The sequence below is a fragment of the Pan troglodytes genome, chromosome 11, assembly GCF_028858775.2.
Source record: "Pan troglodytes isolate AG18354 chromosome 11, NHGRI_mPanTro3-v2.0_pri, whole genome shotgun sequence".
Classification (NCBI taxonomy): domain Eukaryota; kingdom Metazoa; phylum Chordata; class Mammalia; order Primates; family Hominidae; genus Pan; species Pan troglodytes.
This window is the reverse complement of record NC_072409.2, coordinates 88,825,734-88,847,102: the sequence shown is the minus strand read 5'-3', so window position 1 is coordinate 88,847,102 and position 21,369 is coordinate 88,825,734. Positions and strand designations below refer to the sequence as shown.

Sequence of the window (21,369 nt, the reverse complement as noted above, 5' to 3'; positions counted from 1 at the left end):
ATTAACATACTTAATCTGCACATTTACTTTAAAAATGTGATACAGAAGTAAAAATTGGGCCGGGCGCAGTGGCTCACGCCTGTAATCCCAAGACTTTGGGAGGCCAAGGCAGGCGGATCACAGGGTCAGGAGTTCGAGACAAGCCTGACCAACATGGTGAAACCCCGTCTCTACTAAAAATGCAAAAATTAGCCAGGCATGGTGGCGGGCACCTGTAATCCCAGCTACTCAGGAGGCTGAGGCAGGAGAATCGCTTGAACCCAGGAGGCAGAGGTTGCAGTGAGCCGAGATCATGCCATTGCACTCCAGCTTGGGTGACAGCGCGAGACTCCGTCTCAAACAAACAAACAAAACAACAACAACAACAACCAAAAAAAAGGCAAAAAAAAAAAATTGGCTAAAAGGGAACTGTTCAAAATGCAAAATACTTAAAACTGTGAAACCTCTAGCCTGCAGATCAACAGGAAAAAATCTGATTAGTCCATGGCCAAATGAACCAATTTAAAAGACACCATGAAAATGAAATTTGAAACAAAGTACCTATGAAATTTCAAATTATCTAAAGAACAAAACTATCCCATATGTTTCATTAAACATGAAAATACATTTTTAAACATAAATCTAAGTGTTATTAGCTTTCTTTCTCAACACATCGAGAAACTTAGGCAATGAGAATATTATCTGAGTTTCTTATCAGTTGTATTTTCTTATTTCTTGAATCACAACTATGCTTAAGACGAGAGCATCCTGGAAAGTATTTATTTTTCTAAGAAATTTGTCATCTTTTTAAAGGACTGCAGAAACTCAATTTTATTTTATTTTTTTAAAAAAACACTAACTCAAATTAAGTGGGCAATGTGTTCATGAAAAGGAAGAGAGATTCTGCCCCAATTCCTGGGGAAAGTCAGGGGCAGGACACAGAATATTCTTTTACAGTAACATTGGGATGGTCTTTTCTCATCAGCTCTAGGTTTAGACAAGCAGTGGGCCTGGTCTTTATCAGGTTTCCACTGAAATGAAGACAAGTGGGTGAAGGTAGAGACCAGGCATATCTTCCAGCGTGGGAGTGACTAAGAAGTGCCCTATCTCTTCTTTTCAGCCTAAACCTTCAAAGAAGCAAATGATTACAGGGTAATTTAAACTATCAAGCTAAGAAAATGCACACACACATAATACCTAACTGTCAAAGGGCCGATTCACAACTTGGTCACTTAACTGAAGGAGAAAAGGAATGTTTGGAATTAGAATAAACAGACGCATATACAAACAGTTTATTATTTCTGCCAGAACTCTAAGTGGTTTCCCCATAATTTGGAGAATCTTCTGAGAAGGGTGCTCTGGAAATCCAAAGCTTATCTAGCAGAAACTCAAATTCAACACAAACCAAATAGATTCATCTTCCTCCGTAACCTACTCCTCTGCTTTTGACTTCTGTTTCTGCGTGACAGAGCCTGGTATCTGCGTTCTATTTATATTATATATTGTTATTCTGTGTTCCCAGAGAAACTGGAATGCAAAAACCTGACTGCATTTGCTCTTTAATAAAAACTATGGGCCGGGTGCAGTGACTCATGTCTGTAATCCCAGCACTTTGGGAGGCAGAGGCGGGTGATCGCTTGAGCCCAGGAGTTTGAGACCAGTCTGGGTAATGTGGTGAAACCTTGTCTCTACAAAAATTACAAAAATCAGCCAGAGCGTGGTGGCGTGCACCTCTAGTCCCAGCTCCTCAGGAGGCTGAGGTAGGAAGATTGCTTGAGCCCAGGAGGTGGAGTTTGCAGCGAGCCGAGATCGTGCCACTGCACTCCAGCCTGGGCAACAGAGCTAGACCCTGTCTCAAAACCAAAACAACAACAACAACAACAACAAACCTATGTAATATAAGTTCTCCAGACTTCATTCCTCATTTGTAAATGAGGAATCAAACCTTGTAGGTAGAAAGAATAAAGAACATGGAAACCAGAAATATCTGTTCACACCCAAGTCTGCCATTTACCATGTGTATTGCCCTGGGAAATGTTAAGGGTCTCCTAGTTCTTACATTCTTTGACTTAATGATTTATCTGATGATGTTTCCATATTTGTTATTATATTGAAGAAAGTTAAATATTAACAAGAGCCATAACATTAGTAGACATTGATTGCAGAGCCTCTACATATTGTGGGGAAACAAAGTTAGAGTTGAAAGGCTCCTAGGAAAGTGTTTTAATCCACTTCACTCTACACAGCCATGTTCTTGCCCACTCATGACTTTGCCTGTAGCTGCCTCCACCTCAACTTTCTCCCTCCCATCCATTTATTTATAGTCTATCCATACTTCAAAGCCCAACTCAAATATTTTCCCCTCACTGAAACCTCTCATGAAAATTTCAGTGAACATTGAACAGTAACTGAACTTTCTAAATAAGTAATATTTAAATTCATTATGTATTTCCATGCTCAGCGATGTATAAAATATATATAGTTTTTGAGATGGACTCTCGCTCTGTTGCCCAGGCTGGAGTGCAGTGGTGCAATCTCGGCTCGCTGCAAGCTCTGCCTCCTGGGTTCATGCCATTCTCCTGCCTCAGCCTCCCGAGTAGCTGGGACTACAGGCGCCCACCATCACACCCAGCTAATTTTTTGTATTTTTAGTAGAGATGGGGGTTTCACCATGTTAGCTAAGATGGTCTCGATCTCCTGACCTCGTGATCTGTCCGCCTTGGCCTGCCAAAGTGCTGGGATTACAGGCGTGAGCCACTGCGTCCGGCTTTATAATATACTTTTTGTTTCACACGCGTGACTTGTGTTTAAATTACTCATTGTTTTATTCATTTCCAGTAAACACTCACTGAAAATCTACCACATATTCTGTGATCTTGGACATTATTTATGTAATTTTTTTTGGTAAAATGGGAATAGAAATTGCTATCTTTCAAAGTTGAGGAAGATTGAATGAGATAACATATGTGCAAGTGCCTGGCCTGTGTTGTGGCATAAATGTCTGTTTTTCTTTCTCTTTTATAAACAGGTAGTTTCTGAAAATCATAAAAAAGAAATGGACTGCTTAACTTCTTCTCAAGATTAGGGATACTCTATCTAGAAAGCAAGTTTTTCTTGTGCTATTTTGTAACTAGCACTGTCATTTTTTGAGTATTACAGTATCTACTTGGAGATTTCAAATGAAAAAGTTTGCTAACTTCACTAATATTAATAGAATTTCGTGGTTAAATGTTTGGAATGCTGGGATTTAAAACAAGTAAGGCATTTCCTTTTTTTCTCCCCACCCCCTTCAGTGAGGTTGTTTCATGCACTTGTAACGCGGTTAGATTGTTTTGTCACATTCTGTATTCCATCCTGAGATCCTCTAGCTTTTAAATAATTTTTAAATTTTGCATTAAGATTTACTTTTTTTAAATTGACAAATGCATAGTGTCTTAATGTCGTGTATCTATCATTACAGTATCATATAGAATAGTATCACTGCCCTAAAAATCTGCTGTGGTCTACTTATTTAGCACTCTCCTCAGACCCCTGGCAACCGCTGGTCTTTTTTACTATTGCTATCGTTTTGCCTTTTCCAGAATGTCATATAATTGGAGGATACAGGATGTGACCTTTTCAGTCTGAGTTTTTGCATTTAGCAATATGCAGTTAAAATTAATCCCTATCTATGCATAGCTTGATAGCTCATCCTTTTTATCACCGAATAGTATCCTATTGTGTGAATGTATTTGAATATTTTAAGAATAGCATCCTGTTCTTATTTCATGCATGCAACATGTCATATATTTCTGATATTAATATTAGTCCCTTAAACATTTTGTCATTTCCTTCTCCTTAGTAGTATCTTCTTCCTCCAGGTTGCTTTTCTTCTGGCTATTTCTGTGAGCCTCTGCTTTAGACGCTTCCCTAAAAAAATCTGGTTGTCTTAGCTGTCCATTTAAGAGTGGGGCACCAAAACGCTGACTGAGCATGAGTTCAGTTTGTTGACTGCGAGCACCACAGTAGCAAAACTAGAGGAATGACTTCGTTGGACACATGTTAACATCTTCAGATTTATTCACTTGGGCTAGTCAGGTTCCCCAGAGATCCACTGATCTCTCTAGAGGATAAACTTTTGACAGCTTTCGGAGAGCCAACAGAGGGACAAAGGCCCAAGGTTTAAATCAGCCCAATCTTATTGCCCATGCAGTGTGGACCAGTGAACCTCTCTTTTACTCCCTCCAAAGAAAAGACCCCCACTCTTCTTGAACAACTTGATTGAAATATCCTTCACATAGCACACAATTTACCCATTTAAAGTATAAAATTCAGCTGGGCATGGTGGTGCACACCTGAAATCCCAGCTACTTGGGAGTCTGAGGCAAGAGGATCACCTGAACCCAGGAGTTCAACAACAGCCTGGTCAGCAATACAAGACCCCATCTAAAAAAAGTGTATATAATTTAATGGTTTTTGTATTTTTAGTCAGAGTTGTGCAACCATCACATCAATTTTGGAACATTTTCATCATCCCAAGAAGAAACCACATGCCCTTTAGAAGTCATCCTTCCCAACCAGTGCCCCCATCCTTCACTGACTCCCCACCTCCACCCCACCCCAGACCTAGGCAACCACTACTCTCCTCTCTGTTTCTATGGATTTTCCTAGTCTGGACAGTTCATAGAAATGGAATCATACACTATGCAGTCTTTTCTGACCGGATTCTTTCTCTTAGCCTCTGTTTCCATGTGTGTAGTAGTATGAATCTGTCCTTCATTTTTTATTGCCAAAAAATATTCCATTGTATGGATATACCATATTTTATATATTCATTCATCGCTTGATGGCTTGAAGTTATATCTACTTTTTGTCTGCTATGAATAATGCTGCTATGAACAATCATAGACTGAATAAATTTTTGTGCGGACATATTTTCATTTCTCTCGGGTATATACCTAGGAGTAGAATTGCTCAATCATACGCTAACACTGTGCTTAATCATTTGAGGAACTATTGGTCTCCAAAGTGGCTGCACCATTTCCATTCCCACCAGCAGCATATGAGGTCTCCATTGCTCCACATCCTATATAAGATTTGTTACTATCTTTTTCATTATAGCCACTCTGGTGTAAATGAATTGGTATCACATTTTGCCTGTTTCTTTAAAAACACACTTTATTTTGGCCAGGCACGGTGCCTCACGCCTGTAATCCCAGCACTTTGGGAAGCCGAGGTGGGCAGATCACGAGGTCAGGAGATCGAGACCATCCTGGCTAACATGGTGAAACCCCATCTCTACTAAATATACAAAAAATTAGCCGGGCGTGGTGGCGGGCGCCTGTAGTCCCAGCTACTCACGAGGCTGAGGCAGGAGAATGGCATGAATCTGGGAGGCGGAGCTTGCAGTGAGCCGAGATTGCGCCACTGCACTCCAGCCTGGGTGACAGAGCGAGACTCCGTTTCAAAAAAGAAAAAGAAAAAAAATACTTTATTTATTTTTATTTATTTATTCATTTTTTGAGACCAAGTCTCGTTCTGTTGCCAGGCTGGAGTGTGTTGGCGCGATCTCGGCCCACTGCAACCTCCACCTCCAGGGTTCAAGCAATTCTCCTGCCTCAGCCTCCCGAATAGCTGAGACTACAGGTGCGTGCCACCACGCCCAGCTAATGTTTGTATTTTTAGTAGAGACGGAGTTTCACCATATTAGCCAGGATGGTCTTGATCTCTTAACCTCGTGATCCGCCTGCCTCGGCCTCCCAAAGTGCTGGGATTACAGGCGTGAGCCACAACACCTGGCCTTAAACATACTTTCAACTACTCCTCTTAATTTTAATTTTACCTTATCCCCAATTCCAAACGTACAAGTAGACACTAATTCATGCTCTTTTAGAGGTTCTGCAGTGCAGATTGCTTTCACCCCACCAATCAGTTAGTACCATTTCTGTGTCTAGTTAACTCTGGTCGAACGATTTCTAGCTTCCAAAATATTGTGGTTTCTGTCTTCTGTTTTGTTTTCGTCTTGTTGGTCTTATGTCCTTAAAAATTTCATGGACTTCATTTTAATGAATTTTGAGAGAGAGACGTAGCTAGTGCATATGATTAATTCATTCTCTCTAAACTAGAAGTTTATTTTCATTTCTATCTGCACTGTGAAGTTAAGTTTTTTTATTCGAATTTTTTTTAAGGAGAATAAGGTTTAACAAATGTTTCCTGTTTCTGAAAGGGCTAATCAAGGCATAAGTCACACTTGAGTGAAATGTTACTTTTGGAGAGAAATGAACACAGAAGCATACTTGCATTATTTATAATGGTTTGTCTCTCTTGTGATCACTTAAAGTTATATGAACATATCTTGTATTGTTTTCATCTTTTAAATTAATCACTGGAACATTATTATAAGCTTTATACAAGTGATGGCTATTAATTTCATTTTTAAAGCTTTAACAATAATAATACATAGTAATATTTATTTTTTACATACTCTATCCCGGGCACTGTACTAAACATTGTACATATACTATCTCATATTGAGAGGTGACAGCGTGCTGGCAGTCCTCGCAGCCCTCGCTCACTCTCAGCGCCTCCTCTGCCTGGGCTCCCACTTTGGCGGCACTTGAGGAGCCCTTCAGCTCGCCACTGCACTGTGGGAGCCCCCTCCTGGGCTGGCCAAGGCCGCAGCCGGCTCCCTCAGCTTGCACGGAGGTGTGGAGGGAGAGGCGCGGGCGGGAACAGGGGCTGCGCACGGTGCTTGCGGGCCAGCACGAGTTCCGGGTGGGCGTGGGCTCTGCGGACCCTGCACTCAGAGAGGCCGGCAGGCCCCACCGGCCCGGGCAGTGAGGGGCTTAGCACCTGGGCCAGCAGCTGCTGTGCTCAATTTCTCGCCTGGCCTTAGCTGCCTTCACGTAGGACATGGCTCGGGACCTGTAGCCGGCCATGCCTGCGCCTCCCCCACCATCCGTGGGCTCCTGTGCAGCCCCAGCCTCCCCGAGGAGCGCAGCCCCCTGCTCCACGGCGCCCAGTCCCATCGACCACCCAAGGGCTGAGGAGTGTGGGCGCACGGCGCTGGAGTGGCAGGCAGCTCCACCTGCAGCCCTGGTGGGGGACCCACTGGGTGAAGCCAGCTGGGCACCTGAGTCTGGTGGGGACTGGAGAACCTTTATGTCTACCTAAGGGATTGTAGTTACACCAATCGGCACTCTGTATCTAGCTCAAGTTTTGTAAACACACCAATCTGCACCCTGTGTCTAGCTCAGGGTTTGTGAATGCACCAATTGACACTCTATCTAGCTACTCTGGTGGGGCCTTGGAGAACCTTTATGTCTAGCTCAGGGATTGTAAATACACCAATCGGCACTCTGTATCTAGCTCAAGGTTTGTAAACACACCAATCAGCACCCTGTGTCTAGCTCAGGGTTTGTGAATGCACCAATCGACACTCTATCTAGCTACTCTGGTGGGGCCTTGGAGAACCTTTATGTCTAGCTCAGGGATTGTAAATACACCAATTGGCACTCTGTATCTAGCTCAAGGTTTGCAAACATACCAATCAGCACCCTGTGTCTAGCTCAGGGTTTGTGAATGCACCAATCGACACTCTGTATCTAGCTACTCCAGTGGGGACTTGGAGAACCTTTGTGTCCACAGTCTGTATCTAGCTAATCTGGTGGGGAGGTGGAGAACCTTTGTGTCTAGCTCAGGGATTGTAAAGGCACCAATCAGCGCCCTGTCAAAACAGACCACTGGGCTCTACCAGTCAGCAGGATGTGGGTGGGGCCAGATAAGAGAATAAAAGCAGGCTGCCCGAGCCAGCAGTAGCAACCCGCTCTGGTCCCCTTCCACACTCTGGAAGCTTTCTTCTTTCTCTCTTTGCAATAAGTCTTGCTGCTGCTCACTCTTTGGGTCCACACTTCCTTTATGAGCTGTAACACTCACCGCGAAGGTCTGCAGCTTCACTCCTGAGCCAGCGAGACCACAAACCCACCAGAAGGAAGAAACTCCGAACACATCTGAACATCAGAAGGAACAAACTCCAGACGCGCGGCCTTTAAGAACTGTAACACTCACGGCGAGGGTCTGCAGCTTCATTCTTAAAGTCAGTGAGACCAAGCACCCACCAATTCCGGACACGATATGTGAGATAAGTACTTTAAAAATACTATTAGAGGTGAGGAAGCTGAGGCTTAAATCTCTGGTGTAACATGCTAGGAAAGAAATGGTGAACTTAGGCATTTGTATTTGCTTTTCTGATTCCAAGGCCTGGTCTCCTAACAATACTCTGTACTATACTTGGAGAGACCCTAGTTTGATTGATTTATAGACAGGCCAGGTTGGCTAAACCTGCCATAGCATGAATTGTTTGTCTATGTGTTTATATATTGTGCATGGGTGTGTAGGTGGTATTAATATGTATCTATATTTTAAACACTTATAAGTAATTAAATAAGTTTTTCCTGCTTGCAGATTGTCTGTCCTTATTGAAGCTAGAGTAAGCCAGATTGAAGGACAGAAGATTATCAATAATTAACACCATTAACTTTATGAGAACTGGGATGCCAGTTTTAGAGGTCAACTCCAATATGGACTTTCCAGTGTAAAAAAAAGTAAAGCACAGATTCCATGCCTCTAACTTAGAGTATTTTGCCAAATGCAAGAGAAAAAAAAATAGCTCCTTACTTTAAAAGAAAGTTTCTATTTTAAGTGGTCTTTGTGAAATTCCTCATTACAATTGTTTTTTGTTTGTTTGTTTCTATATCTGAGAAGGGCTGATTGCAATCTCAGAGAGCGGGTGTAGGTGAAAAGATGGTACACACAATCTAACATTCTTTCCAGGTTAATTTTCTTCTCCGTCTCTTACCCACTTCACTGAAGTGATTAACCGAAAGAGCTTTCAAGTCAAAGGAGAACCTATTACAAAGTCCCTTGGAGGTTTAGGGGGAAGAGTTCATGGGCTGTGGGCTTGGAATGTTCCAGGAACAGTGAGAAGGCTATGATGTGTAGAGTGCAGAGGGCACAGGGAGGGCAACTGCAGACAAAGCTGGAGAGTCTGGCAGGATGGCTTCTGTATGGGACTGCAGCCATGCCAGGAGTCACAATACAGAGCTGATGAGGAGGCCTTGAGTCACAAAGGGTGGGGGACTTCCATGTGGTCTGGAATTCAGCGTCTATTAGTTTATCCCCAGGGAATCAAAAGGGAATGATTTGGACCTGAGTTTCTAGCAGTTTTGTGAGTGGTGTTTAGAAGGTCAGAGGAGTGTTGTTTTGTTATTTTACAGGGACATGCCTGTATTCCTGACTGGTCTGGCAGGATATCTTGAATGTCATTTATGAACACGTGCACAGGGATACTGTAAATCTTATATGCAAAACACAGCCTCTATTCAGAGAGCTTTTCCTGGACGTATAAACCATCAGTGCTAACAGCACTGAATTGAACAAGTCCTGCTTAAGTAGGAACTAGTTGAGCTGCCTTTATTTGGTTTTCCAAGGTATCAAAATAAAGTTCTTCAAACAGGAATGGCTACTAAATAGCATTTAAAGGCTCCGTATTTTATGTTTCAAATCAACAAACATTTATAAAAGTAGCTGCTGGAGATGCAGAGATAAATATGACAGGATTCCTGCCCTTGGAGAGTCCACAGTTTAACAATGAGAGAGAGAGGTGGGCAAACAGTTATTCTACAATAAAGCATGGTAGCTTCTCCAGTAGGAGTATGATTCCACTTTTTCTATGGGGGCCACAGGTTGTTGTTGAAGATGCTTTTTAACCTGTGAAATGTGTGAGTTGTAGTCGATGATGATAATACTAATAGCTGTCATTATCAGGAATTATGCTAGATGTTTTCTCAAATTATACAAAACAGCAACCTTGAACTTGTCTTAGTCTCCTCCCTCTGTGCCACGTCTAACAGTCATTAAAGTTAATATTTTCATTGCTTTAACATTTGTAACTCTCTCCATCTCTGATGCTGCTATAGCCTTATTTCAGACTTTCATGATCTTTAAATGCCACATTGCAATACTCATCTATCGTGTGTTTTCCTGGCTTTAATCTCTACCAATTTAACATATTATTGCTCTCAGAGTAATCTTCCTAGAGTAGAAATTTGATCATGACACTCCTTGATTGAAAACCTTTTATTTCTCATTGTTATAGACCTTGGTAGGGAATACCAAGTCTGGACCCAGTTTGTATAAAGCACCTTGTCTCTGGCCACACCCTTTCTCACTCTTATTTCATCCTTGCTCAGTCGCTTACATTTCCCCTTACATGGTGATATAGTTTGTCTGTCACCTCCAAAGCTCGTGTAGAAATGTATCCCCAGTGTTGGAGGGTGAGCCTAGTGGGAGGTGTTTGGATCATGGGGGCAATCCCTCATGAATGGCTTGGTGCCCTCCCTGTGGTAATGAGTACAAGATCTTATTGTTTAAAAGGGACTAGCATCTCCACCTCTCTCTCTTCCTCCCTCTCTCACCATGTGACACAACTGACTCCCCCTTTGCCTTCTGCCATGATTGTAAGTTTCCTGAAGCCCTCACCAGAAGTGGGTGCTGGCACCATACTTCTTGCACAGCCCGAAGAACCATGAGCCAAAATTTAAACCTTTTTTCTTTACATATTATGCAGTCTCAGACACTGCCTTATAGCAATGCAAATGGACTAACACAGGAAATTGATACTAAGGAGTGACGTGTGGTTATAAAGATAACTGAAAATGTGGAAGCAGCTTTGAAACTGGGTAATAGGCAGATGTTAGAAGAGTTCAGAGAACTCAGAAGAAGACAGGAAAATGAAGGAAAGTTTGGACCTTCCTAGAGACTTAAGTTGTTGTGACTAAAATGCCAATAGAAATATGGACAATGAAGACCAGGTTAATGAAGTCTCAAATAGAAATGAGGAAGTTATTGGGAATTAGAGTAAAGATCACCCATGTTATGCCCTAGAAAAGAACTTGGCTGCACTGTGTCCATGCCGTAGGGATCTGCGGAAGGTTGAACTTAAGAGTGATGACCTAGGATATCTGGCAGAATGTATTTCTAAGCAACTAAGTGTTCAAGAAGTGGTATGGCTACTTCTAACAGCTTGTGATCAGATACAGGAGCAAAGAAATGACTTAATGTTGGAACTTACATTTAAACAGGAAGCAGAGCATAAAAGTTTGGAAAATTTGCAGCCTGGCCATGTAGTAGAGAAGGAAAGAGCATTTTCAGGTGAGGAATTCAAGAGGGCTTTGGAGCAAGCACTTGCCAGAGATATTTGCGTGACTAAAAGGGAGCCAAGTGCTAATAGTTAAGACAGTGGGAAAAAGACCTCAAAGGCATTTCAGAAGTCTTCAGGGAAGCCCCTCCCATCACAGACCCGGAGGCCTAGAATGGAAGAATGGTTTCAAAGGTCAATCCCAGGAAGCTACTGCCCTGTATGGCCTTGGGACACTGTTCCCTGTATCCTGGATGCTCTGACTCCAGCCAGAACTCAAAGGGTCACAGGTAAAGCTCAGACTGTGGCTTCAGAGGGTGCAAGCTGTAAGCCTTGGTGGCATCCATGTGGTGTTAAACCTGCAGATGTGTGAAATGCAAGAGTGAAGGAAACCTGGCAGCTCCCACCTAGATTTCAAAGAATGTATAGGAATGCCTGGATGCCCAGGAAGAAGCCTGCTGCATGGGCAGAGCCCCAACAGAAAGCCTTTACTAGGGAAGCACCAAGGGGAAATGTAGGGTTAAATCCCCCACACAGACTCCCCACTGGGACACTGCCCAGTGGAGCTGTGGGAATAGGACCACCACCCTCCAGACCCCAGAATAGTAGAGCCATCAGTAGCTTGCACCCTGAGCCTGGAAATGCTGCAGGCCTTCAACTCCAACCTGTGAGAGCAGCCACAGAGGCCACACCCTACAAAGCCACAGGGGTAGAGATGCCCAAGGCCTTGGGAGCCCATTCCTTGCACCAGTGTGCCCTGGATGCAGGACTTGGAGTCACAGGAAATTATGTTGGAGCTTTAAGGTTTAATGTTTGCTCTGCCGGGTTTCAGACATGTGTGGGGCCTGTTGCTCTTTCTTTTGGCCTATTTTTACCTTTTGGAATGGAAACCTTTGCCCAATGCCTATACCACCATTGTTTCTTGGAAGTAAATAACTTGGTTTTGATTTTATAGGCTCATAGGTGGAAGGAAAGTGCCTTGAGTCTCAGATGAGATTTGGACTTTTGAGTCAATGCCGAAATGAGTTAAGACTTTTGAGGAATATTGGGAAAGGATGATTGTATTTTGCAATGTGAGAAGGACATGAGATTTGAGAGACCAGCAGTAGAATGATATAGTTTAGATATTTGTCCTTTCCAGATCTCATGTTGAAATGTAATCCCCTGGTGTGAGGTGTTCTGGTCATGGGGCAGATCCCTCATGAATGGCTTGGTGCCCTCCCTGCAATAATGAGTTCATGCAAGATCTGGTTGTTTAAAAGAGACTGGCACATCCACCTCTATCTCTTTACTCTGTCTCTCACCATGTGACACATTGGCTCCCCCTTGCCTTCTGCCATGATTGTAAGCTTCCTGAGGCCCTAACCAGAAGCAAATGCCAGCATGCTTCCTGTACAGCTGACAGAATCATAAGCCCAAATTTAAACCTCTTTTCTTCATAGATTGCCCAGTCTCAGATATTCCTTTTAGCTACACAGACTAACACATGGTATATTATTTCACTTTCTTTTTTTTTTTTTTTTTTGAGACGGAGTCTCTCTCTGTCACCAGGCTGGAATGCCATGGCACGATCTTGGCTCACTGCAACCTCCGACTCCCTGGTTCAAGCTATTCTCCTGCCTCAGCCTCCTGAGTAGCTAGGATTACAGGCATGTGCCACCATGCCCAGCTAATTTTTGTATTTTTAGTAGAGATTGGGTTTCACCCTGTTGGCCAGGATGGTCTTGATCTCCTGACCTTATGATCCACCCACCTCAGCCTCCCAAAGTGCGGGGATTACAGGCGTGGGCCACCATGTCCAGCTGGTTGCTATAACTTATTATATCATACTTTCATGTTTGGATCAGATTACTGGTGCATTTATCAGAAATGCCCATCCCACCTCCTTGCCCACTGCCATGAACCTGGGAAGCACCTCAGCTTTCAATATCTAGCTCAAGAGTCCCTTCTTGTATGTGGCCTTTTTGAAGGTTAATAAAAATGTAACTGTGAATAAATAATGTCTGCTATGAAAAATTTCAAAAATTACCACAACTAATATCAAAGTAGACTTCAGAATAAGGAATATTACCAGAGACAAATATGGATATTAAATAAAGATAAATAGTTCAATTGACCAAGATACATAACAAATGTGAAATCCTAGATATGAATAAACCTAACAAATGACCTTCAAAATACGTGAAGATTGACAGAATTGAAAGGATAACTATAAATTCATAATTATAGGCAGAACCTTTAATACTCTGCTTTCAGAACTGATGGAAAAAGAGTAGAAAGGAAGTCAGTAGAGATATGTAGAAGACTTGACATGTATACCTATGTAACAAATCTGCATGTTCTGCACATGTATCCCAGAACTTAAAGTAAAATTTAAAAAGAGAAACAAATAAACAAAAGACAAAACCACTATGAACCAACTGTACCTAATTGAAACTTTTTACTTTTTTAGAGATAGAATCTCATCCTGTTGCCTGGGCTGGAATGCAGTGGTGTGATCATAGCTCACTATAACTTCAAACTCCTGGGCTCAAGGAATCCTTCTGCCTCGGCCTCCCAAGTAGCTGGGACTACAGGTGTGTGCCACCAAGATGGGCTAATTTTTAAAAACTGTAGAGATAAGGTCTAGCTTTGTTGCCAAGGTTGGTCTTGAACTCTTGGCTTTAAGCAATCCTCCTGCCTTGACCTCTCAAACTGCTGGGATTACAGGTACAAGCTGCCTCATCAGCCCTGATTGAAAATTTTAAAATAGTCCATCAACAAGAGCAGAATACACATTATTTTCAAGTGCACAAGGAACACATACCAAGATAGACCACATTCTGGGCCATAAAACAAACTTTAGCAAATTTAAAAGAACTGAAGTCATGCAAAGTATGTTCTCTGATCGCAAAAAAATTAGACTAGAAATTATTGGCCAGGTGCAGTGGCTCACGCCTGTAATCCCAGCCCTTTGGGAGGCCAAGGCGGGTGGATCGCGAGGTCAGGAGTTCAAGACCAGCCTGGCCAAGATGGTGAAACCCTGTCTCTACTAAAAATACAAAAAACTAGCTGGGTGTGGTGGTGGTCGCCTGTAATCCCAGCTACTTGGGAAGCTGAGGCAGAGAATTGGTTGAACCTGGGAGGTGGAGGTTGCAGTGAGCCAAGGTTGCACCACTGCACTCCAGCCTTGGCGACAGAGCCAGACTCTGTCTCAAAAAAAAAAAAAAAAGAAAAAAAAAGAAAAAGAAATTATTTACCGAAAGGTACCTGAAAAATCCACCCAGATTTTGGAAACTAAGTAACAAATTTCTAAATAATTCATGGGTTAAAGGGAAATTAGATTAAATTTTGAACTAAAGAAAAATGAAAGTTCAACATATGAAAATTTGTAGGGTGAAACTAAAGCAGTGCTTAGAGGAAAATTTATATCATTACATAAATATATTTTACAAAAAATAAAGGTCTCAAATTAATGTTACAAGTTTCTGTCTTAAAAAATTAGAAAATAAAGAGCAAAGTAAGTCCAAAGTAAGCAAAAGAATGCAAGAGAACGAGAACAACCAAAAATAATTTTGAAATTGAACAAAGTTAAAGGACTTCTTATTACCTGATTTCAATATCTACCATACATGTTGTAACTGGCTGGGCACGGTGGCTCACGCCTGTAATCCCAGCACTTTGGGAGGCCAAGGCGAGCGGATCACTTGCAGTCAGGAGTTCAAAACCAGCCTGGCCAACATGGTGAAAACCCCGTGTCTACTAAAAATAGAAAAATTAGCCAGGCATGGTGGTGATGCCTGTAATCCCAGCTACTTGGCAGGCTGAGGCAGGAGAATCACTTAAGCCTGGGAGGTGGAGGTTGCAGTGAGCCGAGATCACACCACTGCACTCCAGCCTGGGTGACAGAGCGAGACTCCATCTCAAAACACAAAAACAAAAACAAAAACGTTATAGTAACCAAGACAGTATAGTATTCACAAAAGAATAGACACATAGGCCTGGTGCAGTGGTTCATGCCTTTAATCCAAGCACTTTGGGAGGCCGAGGCAGCAGAATCACCTTGAGGCCAGGAGTTTGAGACCAGTGTGGACAATATAAAGAGATCCTGTCTTTACAAAAATTAGCTGGGCATAGTGGTGCATGCCTGCAGCCCAGTTACTTGGGAGGCTGAGGTGGGAGGATCACTTGAGCCCAGGAATTTGAAGCTGCAGTGAACCACGATCACACCACTATACTCCAGCCTGGGTGACAGAGTAAGACCTTGTCTCCTAGGAAAAAAAAAAAAAAAAAGACACGTAAATAAATGGAACACAACAGAGAGTCTAGAAATGTACTCACTTTTGTGGCCAAGTAATTTTTGACAAAGGTGCAAAGAAAATTCAATGGAGAAAGGATAGTCTTTTCAAAAAGTGGTACTGGAATGATCGGGCATCCACATGCAGGAAAATAAACCTCAACTTATACCTGACGCTTTACACGAAAAATTAGCTCAAAAAGAATGTTACCTAGGTATTAAAATTATGAAACCTTTAGAACAAAGCATAAGAAATAATCTTTATGACCTTGTGTTAGGCAAAGATTCCTTGCATATAACACAGAAGCACTATTTATTCAAGAAAAAAATGGATAAATTGCACTTCTTTCAAATTAAAAATGTTTGCTCTGCAAAAGACAGTGTTAAAAAAATGGACAAGCCACAGATTGAGAGAAAATGGTTGCAAATCACATATTTTGACAAAAGTACATAAAAGACTCTTAAGACTCAACAAGAAGAAACAAACAACTGAATTGAACAATGGGCAATTTGAACACTTTATCAAAGAAGATAAATGCATGGCAAAAAGAACATGAAAAAATACTCAGCATTGTTAGTCATTAGGGAAATGTAGATTTAAAAATCACACTGATTTATTTCTCTGCACACCTATTAGGATGGCTAAAAAACAAACACACAAAAAGTGACAATAACAAGAGCTAGCAAGGATGCACGATAACTAAAACTGTTTTTGTTTTTTCAGATTTTTTTTCTGCAAACACCATGGTGACTTACAGAACTTTACATGCTGATGATGGGAATAAAAAAAAAATGGCACAACCACAACAGAAAAGTTTAGGAGTTCCTTAATTTCAGTCCCAGGTATTTACCCAAGAGAAATGAAAAACATGCTCACACAAAAATATGTATGTGGATTTCTGAACATTAAATTATAAAGATGAATAAAGTTATAGGGACTTTATTCATAATCACTCAAAACTGAAAATATTCCAAATAGTGAATAGATAAATAAACTGGTGAATAGCTAAGCAAATTGTGGTATGTCCATACAATGGCATACTTTTGAGGAACAGAAAAGGAACAAGCTACTCATACATGCAGATACATGAATTTATCAGATGAATTATGCCAAATGAAAGAAACCAGATTTAAAAAGCTATATTCTGTATGATTCCTTTATATGACATTCTGAAAAATTCAGAACTATAGGGATAGAAAACAGATCAGTGATTCCCTGTGGCTGTTCGTTGGGGGAGGAGATTTTTACTACAATGGGATTTAAGAAAACTTTTGGGGTGACGGATATTGGGGTGATTGGAGCACTTATTATACCAAGGTATTCATTTGCCAAAAGTTATGGAATTGTGTACTTAAAAGGAGTGAATTTCCACCTCATACCTGTTAGGATTCCCACTATCCAACAACAACATCATCATCATCAACAACAACAACCACAACAAACCCCGAAAACAGCAAGTGGATATGGAGAAATTGGATCCCTGGTGCACTGTTGGTGGGAACACAGAATGGAGCAGCTGCTATGGAAAACAGTATGGAGATTCCTAAAAAATTAAAAATATAATTACCGTATAATCTCATAACCCCACTTCTGGGTAGATATCCAAAAGAATTAAAAGCAGGATCTCGAAGACATCTTTGCATACTCATGTTCTTTGCAGCATTACTTATAACAACCAAGAGGTGGAAGCAACCTGAATGTCCACGGACTGATGAATGGATGCAGAAAATGTGGTATATACATATGATGGACTATTATTCAGCCTTAGAAAGAAAGAAGTCTTGTCACATGCTACAACTTAGATGAACCTTGAGGACATTATACAAAGTGAAATGAGCTAGTCATAAAAAAGACAAATATTGCAGGATTCTACTTGTATGAGGTAAGTAGAATGGTGGTCGAAGGGGTTAGGGGAGGGGAAATGGGGAGTTGTTCAATGGATATAGTGTTTCTGTTTGTCGAGACAAAAAAGTTCTAGAGATCTGTTGTACAAGAATGTAAGTATAGTTAACATTACTGGCCTGTACAATTAAAACCAGTTAAGATAGTAAGTTTTATGGTATGTATGTTTTCACCACAATTTTCTGAAAAGGTGGTGAATTTTACTGTATATAAATTATATCCCAACAAACCTTTTTGAAAAAAATGACCAAAATTCTTGATTTTATTTTAGTTTCACACTTTATAATTCTTCAAATCAAAAGGTGGAGTTTATGTTTCCGCCCCTGGATGCAGTCTGAGTGATGTGAATTGATTTGGCCAACAGAATGTACAGTAGTAATGATATGCTAATCCTAAGCCTAGGCCTCAAGAGAACTTGTCTATTTCCACTCTATTGGATTTCTGAGCCTGCCACATTAAGAAGTCAGGCTAGCTTGCTGGAAGGTGAGAGAGTTAAAGCTCTGCCATCCTGGTTGCCACACAGGCAGTCAGCCCATACCTGAAGCTGAACTACCTTAATGGCTGACAATTGACTGTGAACACATGAGGGAGGCCCTCTGAGATCAGGGGAACTGTGCAGGGCAGCCCAAACTTCTGACCCACAGAGTCACGAGCTACATAAATGATTGTTGTATTACGCTGCTACATTATGTGGTGGTTTGTTAGGTATTGGTAGCTACCAAGAGGAAGGTTTCATAGATGAGATGACATTTGAATTTTTTTTTTTTTTTAATTTGAGACAGAGTCTCACTCTGGAGTGCAGGGGCGCGATCTCAGCTCACTGCAACCTCCACCTCCTGGGTTCAAGCAATTCTCCGGTCTCAGCCTCCTGAGCAGCTGGGATTACAGGCATGCACCACCACACCTGGCTAACTTTTGTATTTTTGTAGAGACGGGGGTTTCACCATGTCGGCCAGGCTGGTTTCGAACTCCTGACCTCAAGTGATCTGCCCACCTCGGCCTCCCAAAGTGCTGGGATTACAGGCATGAACCACGGTGCCCGGCCTGGATTGTATTTTGAAGGAGGAATAGGAGTTTACTTTTTCTTTTCATGTTATTTTATCATTTTTAAAGCTTTTTTTTTTCAAGGCAGGGGAATACCTGTATCTGTGTCCTATCTATTCTATCTATACCTAGTCTATGTTATCTGCGGCCACATGACCTCACAATGGTTGCAAAGACATCCAGGTTACTCCTTCTCTTAAGCCATTGAGAGAAGGCATAGGATGATTCGAAATAAAGTACAGAGCTCCTGCCCTAAGAGCTTACAGTCTATCTGGAAAGATGCCACCTGTGTCTAGGAAATACCAGGAAAAGAAAAAAAAAAAGTATGGGAATTGGTGTTCTCTAGTCTAAAGGGTACGAAAGCAAACAACTGCTAGAACTTTATTCCTTGTACCACCCTTTGGTATTCAACAGCACAATGCCTGATTTTGTGATTTAACTTTTCCTGTTTTGATGCAGTGCCGCCACGCTGGGATTTTGTAATTATGAGCTTCAAAAGCAGAGACAACATCTTCTATTTCTGTGTCTCTTCCTACGGTGAATAATATAGTCCTTGCCGTTTCAATGTTAACAAAAGAAAAGTAAAAGAAAAATGCTGCAATAGCTGAGAGGGTTTAGAGTAAATGGGGTTTGGAGAGGGTCAGGTATTTTCCACAGCCAAACCAGAGTGGATGTTGTCCCTTTAACTGTGGTGTCCTGGCTGAAGGCCAAAACTTAATTGTTGATGACCCTTCCTTTTCTTTTTTTTTTTTTTTCTGAGATGGAGTCTCACTCCGTCCCACAGGCTGGAGTGCAATGGTGTGATCTCGGCTCACTGAAACCTCCGCCTCCCAAGTTCAAGCAATTCTCCTGAGCCTCCTGAGTAGCTGGGACTACAGGCACATACCACCATGCCTGGCTAATTTTTGTATTTTTAGTAGAGACGGGGTTTCACCATGTTGATCAGGCTGGTCTCGAACTCCTGACCTCGTGATCCGCCCTCGTTGGCCTCCCAAAGTGTTGAGATTATACGCGTGAGCCACCATGCCTAGCCTGACCCTTCCTTTTCTGCTAGCCACTGTTATGTACAGTGGGTTCGCAAAAAAGTTCATTAATGTCCTTAAGAAGTCAGATGGGATGGCTCTGGTGGCTCAGTGCCCACAGACCAGCGAAAGACAGAATGTCCAGGCTGTACTGTAGGTGGCTGACACCCCATCTTCTTGGTCACCTCCTGGAGGCCACACTTTATGTATCTGGATTCTGTTTCTTTTTAAAATTATCCTATTTTATTAGTTTATTAATTTTAAATTTTTGTAGGTACATAGCAGGTGTGTATATATTTATGGGGTACATGAGATGTTTTGATACAGGTATGCAATGTGAAATAACCACATCATGGAGAATGGGGTGGTATCCATCCCTTCGAGCATTTATCCTTTGTGTCATGAACAATCCAATTACATTATTTTAAAATATACAATGAAGTCATTATTGCCTATAGTCACCCCGTTGTGCTATCAAATAGTAGGTGTTATTCATTATTTCTAACTAGCTTTTTTTGTCCCCATTAACCATCCTCACCACCTGCCCCACCCTCCCACAACACTTCTCAGTCTCTGGTAACCATCTTCTACTCTCTATCTCCCTGAGTTCAATTGTTTTGATTTTTAGATCCCACAAATAAATGAGAACATGTGATGTTTGTCTTTCTGTGTCTGGCTTATTTCACTTAACATAATGACCTCCAGTTCTATCCATGTTGTTGCAAATGACAGGATGTTATTCTTTTTTATGGCCGAATAGTACTCTGCTGTGTAGATGTTCCACATTTTCTTTATCCATTCATCTATTGATGGACACTTACGTTGCTTCCATATCTTAGCTATTGTAAACAGTGGTGCAGCAAATATGGGAGTGTAAATGTATTTTTGATGTACTTATTTCCTTTCTTTGGTGTGTATACCCAGCAGTGGGATTGCTGGGTCATATGGTAGCCTGGATTCTGTTTCTTATTTGCCAGTGGATGTTTTAAAGTATACATCCTATTGCCCTGGGTCAACTTTCTCAAGGACGTCCCCTCAGTCTTCTTCATTTTTACATATATGTTCATTATTTCTAAAATTAAAATTATAGAAAAGTATAAAAAAGAAAATAAAAATTATGTTTTCCAACAACTCAGAAATAGTCACTTTCAACGCTTTGATATTTATTTGTTGTATATCTGTGGTGTGTATTTCAGTGTGTATAAATTTCATTCTGTTTAAATTGTGTTTTTTTCCCAATCAACAGTATACCATAAACATTTTCACATCTTTTTATGTCAATCTGATTTCACCATAGTATTTGAACACTTGTCTGGAACTTCATTGTATACCATGATTTTTAATAAATAATCCATTTTTGTTGACCATTTTGATTATTTCTAGGCTTTGATTATTATCAACTATGCTTCTATAATGTCCTTATACACAAATTTGGGGGCACATATTTGATTTTGGCTTGGCGTATATCATAAAAATGGATTTTCTGGTGGGGCGCAGTGGCTTATGCCTGTAATCCCAGTACTTTGGGAGGCCAAGGGGGGTGGATCATGAGGTTAGGAGTTCAAGACCATCCTGGCCAATATGGTGAAACCCCATCTCTACTAAAAAGTATAAAAATTAGCCGGGTGTGGTGGTGCACGCCTGTAATTCCAGCTACTCAGGAGGCTGAGGCAGGAGAATCGCTTGAACCCAGGAGGCGGACGTTGCAGTGAGCTGAGATAGTGCCACTGCACTCCAGCCTGGGCAACAGAGTGAGACTCCATTTCAAAAAAAAAACAACTGGATTTTCTGGGCCAAAGGGTATGCATACAAGGCTTTTGCTTTGTGTTTGTGATGTTGACCTCTTGACATGTGATACCAGTGTATAGTAGTATTATGTAAGTTATTTTCCACCTCTTTCAGAAAAACCGTTTTGTTATCTATTGATATCTTTGTTAATTAGTCTCAAAGACTTTTAATGTTGTCTATA

The 21,369-nt window shown here is 41.4% G+C and overlaps 1 long non-coding RNA gene across 1 annotated transcript; it reads left to right on the top strand.

The window, feature by feature from the left end:
* Nucleotides 1-5,736: 5,736 nt before the first annotated feature.
* LOC129135923 (uncharacterized) lies at nt 5,737-20,531 on the top strand. The gene is made up of 2 exons (XR_008537012.1): nt 5,737-17,314; nt 18,838-20,531. It is a non-coding gene; the product is annotated as an uncharacterized LOC129135923 (long non-coding RNA).
* Nucleotides 20,532-21,369: the final 838 nt, after the last annotated feature.